This window comes from Onthophagus taurus, chromosome 8 (genome assembly GCF_036711975.1).
Source record: "Onthophagus taurus isolate NC chromosome 8, IU_Otau_3.0, whole genome shotgun sequence".
NCBI lineage: Eukaryota > Metazoa > Arthropoda > Insecta > Coleoptera > Scarabaeidae > Onthophagus > Onthophagus taurus.
In genome coordinates, this window is record NC_091973.1 from 15,059,482 (window position 1) to 15,063,622 (window position 4,141).

The following is a 4,141-nucleotide window of genomic DNA, read 5'->3' on the forward strand; positions in this document are numbered from 1 at the left end:
GTAAACTCATGAAACCATTTTTCGGTCCTTACACTATCCTTAAAGTTAACGATAATAACACCGTAGAGGTGAGCACAAAAAGAGGTAATCAAACGTATCATCAACGACACCTGAAGCATGGATTTGTTCCAGATGCGCTGTCATCGGAGCAGTAGCAGAAGTCAAATTGATGGAAATAAAAGAACCACTTTTTCCGTTATATCTGGGCACGGCCGAGAATAAAATCTCAACTTGGACAATAATCACCCAATATGACATAAAACGGCTACTCGAAGAAATCAATTATATGAACAATCGATGTGATGAACTACACGAAGTATTAAACAACAGCAAGGAGGCAAAGACTCATTATCAAGAGTTGGAAAATGCTTTGTCATCATTGGACACAAACCGACAACTGATGAACTCTAATAAAAACCAATTATTACCCAAAATAAGATCACGTAGAGGAGCGGCAAATTTCCTTGGAAGTATTATCAAAGCAATTTCCGGCAACTTGGATCAAGAGGACGCGGAAAGATACGATAAAGCTATAGAAGCTTTAGCGAAGAACCAAGAAAAGATTATCAAAATTCAAAAGGATCAAATTTCGCTTTCAACCAAAGCCGTTAATGAATTTAAACGTAATATGGACCTTTTGCAAAGAAACCAAATTGTTCTGAAGTCACGACTTCTACAACTGGGAAAGGCACTACAAAATGTTAGCTTTTTCGCACTTGAAACCAACAAAAACATGAATCTTTACGGCATTATATTCGCTTTAACGAACGGAATTACCACTATCAATACCATCATGGAAAAGGTAATAGCGAAAACATTCGCAAAATTACAAACTTACCACCCAACAATGTTAGATACCGAATTGTTACTGATGGAATTATTAAAAATTGAACGAGAAACCAAACGAGAAAAATTACCGTTACCTATTACGGAAGATAATATCTATGCGCTTGAAAGAACGTTAACAATAAAGGCGTACAGTAAGGGTACTAAAATATACTTTATCATCGAAATTCCCCTTTGCGAAAATGAAACATACCAATATTATCAGATTTTTCCGATCCCACAATCTTTTAATTCATCCATTGGAATCCTAACTATCCACAACCAGTACCTTGAAAAGAATCGGAAAATTACGTTAATTTTCGACAGTCTAGAGTGGTTTAACCCCCTAATACATTTTTTCAAGCATTATTTTACTAAAAGGAATGGCAAAGTTATACTGTTAGCAAACATCAATAAATGGCGTGTTGGGAATGGAGGTAAAATAAAAATAATCAGTTTATTCAAAACCAGTCGGCGTATATCATTGGTAGAGGGAAGATGTGTGAAACGTGTCACGTCAACTTTATCCCCAGTACCGATTTGTTTTATTTGAAATACTTTTATATTCTACATCAATATATATCCTAGTGTTCAAGACTGACTTTAATTTCACGAATAACAGTACTAAATAAATGTTAATCACCATGTGAAACGATTCCATCGAAACTGGATGACAGTCATTCGTTGAAAGATTCAGCAGGTAATGTTTCATGCCCAGTTCTGAGAGCGTTGAGAGTGTTCGTGTTGTTATGCACACTGTAATTATGCTCATAGTAGAATAGTAGAATGTATTGTCCACTGCGTAAATGCGTCAATGAAACAGTCCCAGAAGATTAGTTAATGGTATTCATTAATTACCATTGGTTAATTGCCGATCTAACGAAGGTGACGAAAATTCGTGATTGCAAAACAATTGCAGATCTGGGCCTGCGAACGGAAAGACCGAAAAGGTTGCGGCCGACCGTGCAGATTTTCGACGTCGCGTGTGATCTCACGGATGCCGAAATTATTGACAATGTGTATGACCGCAACTTGGTGGACAAGGGGTGTGAAACGAAGAGTTTTATGGAAAGTGCGAAGGTTATTACGCGGTTATCTAAACGTAAAGGATGTAGCAATGTAATAATGAAGTGGAGCCAGCGGTATGGAAGATGATGACGGGGCTACATCGGCTGTATATTGACAGCAAAGCGTGTCGCGTAGTGCACTACGTTTTGGTAACGCGGTGTTTTAAGTGTTTGGACTTCGGCACATTGCCCGTGTGTGCGAGAGAAAGGAGAGGTGTAGGCATTGTGCGGAGAAAAAAAAACTGCAAGACTAAAGGTAAACGAATAGGGGACAACCATCGGAACACCCAACTACTTCTAGGGATTGTCCGGAATTTACCAGGCAGTTAGCGTTGCGTCATGGTTGCAACATGGCATTCGAAACTTAAACCTTTTCTTAAAAGACGCACGGCAAAACCCGAAAGTTTCTAGTATTAGTTCTAATTTTAGTTCAATTAACACCGGCCGTGAACGCTGGCTGTTTAAGGGAAACTTTGCAGCGTGTTTTGTGGAGATTTTTAATACCGTCGCACAGTGGTCCGAGCGGTAAGAAAACCCGATCGAAAATATTATCTTGGTGTTAGCAATTAGCTAGCTTTATGAAACTTGGCATATGATTATAAGACCAAAAGGGTAATGTTGTGTCAAAATTTGAATTAAATTCGTCAACCGGAAGTAGTACTACACAAGCAGTACTTTATTTAAATTCATACTCATTTTCTTTTCATATAAATTAGCACTTTAAAGAAGAATATTACTATAAAATTTTGTGCAAAACATTAGACGTATATTACTTCACATTTTTTTGTGTAATTACGTGATCGCAAATTCCTATCGAAATTGTTTTATAGAGGACCTATACCGGATGTCTCACGTAACTGGTTCGTTAGAACTTTTTTAGGTACCAGTATTCGTAGCAGTTTGAAATTTTGACAACATGGGTTGTTCATTCGAAGCTTTAGATCTAAAATACTTTCAAGATGGTCGCCACTTCCGGTCTACCGGATGTAGACCACAACTTCGTTATTTTAAATTGAATGCTATAGTTTTTAATGTACCTTTTGATTATATTCGACAAAATAAGTTGACTTTGATAAAAGTTATTGGTACCTACCATTTTTCGTTTTCGAGTTATTTTGTTTTTAAGTTTTTCTTTGGCAAATTACTTTATGCTCTTTAAAACCTTATATCTCAGCCAACGTTCATTCAAAAAAGCTCTAAATTGGCACGATTACTCTTGAGATGTTGTCAAACAGATTGTCATTTGTTGTATTAAAGTATCTTATACAGGGTGGTCAAAAATTGAATTATCGTTTCTCCATATTCAATGGTAAGAAAGTCGAAAATTTTAAATGGAACGCCCCATATTTTTTTACCCTATCAGAAATGGAATTTGATAAAAATGTGGCAAAATTAATTGGCAGAATTAGTTGGTTAGATAGCTCAATTTTACTTAGCTTTTACTAAAAATGTTTTAAGAACTATTCGAGAATAAACTCATCGCTCTTAATTTGAAGTGATATTGGAGACCATAATACGTAAGTTTGAAGCCTACTTATACTAGAATTTTCCCATGATACTGAGATAGTCCACATAAATTTCAAATTATTCGAGATAATATAAAATATTTTGTTATATTCACCAACATAACAAAATTTATCTCAATTTGTGGGAGTCTTCTTCATTTTCTAGATCTTGTTCCTCTATATTTACTTCTTCATCATTATTGTCTTCTTCTTCACTTTCTTCATCATCATCATCTTCTTCTTTACCTTCCTTTTCTTCTAGAGACTTGTCCAGTATAAGTAAATTTTTCATGTCTTCATTCATATTTTTATATCTTTCTGAACATTCTTTATAAAAGTTACTAATAAATGGATCGGAGCTCAGTAATAGTCTTTTAAATAACTCTTCATTTGTTTGAAGTCTACCCAAAATAGAAAAGATAAAAACCAAAACATAGCAACAAAATAACGAAAATCATAACAAGGATAAATAAGATCCACAATTATGTGTTAAGTAATCTTTGACTGCCAATTTTTTGGTTAAGGCGCACGTTGGCGCAAGATTTCTTTCTTATGCTATGTATACCATACCTTCAGCAATAAAAAAATGTTAGCTACATTTGTTCGATTTTGTTCGCTCGCAAGATATTTAATTTAAAAGATTGAATGGTCAAAAAATATAAGTATTTATTGTCGTAAATAGAAATGGTTGTAATTTTTTTCAACAAACATGTTTTGAAATTTGGAAAGTCGTAAAATGAAGAC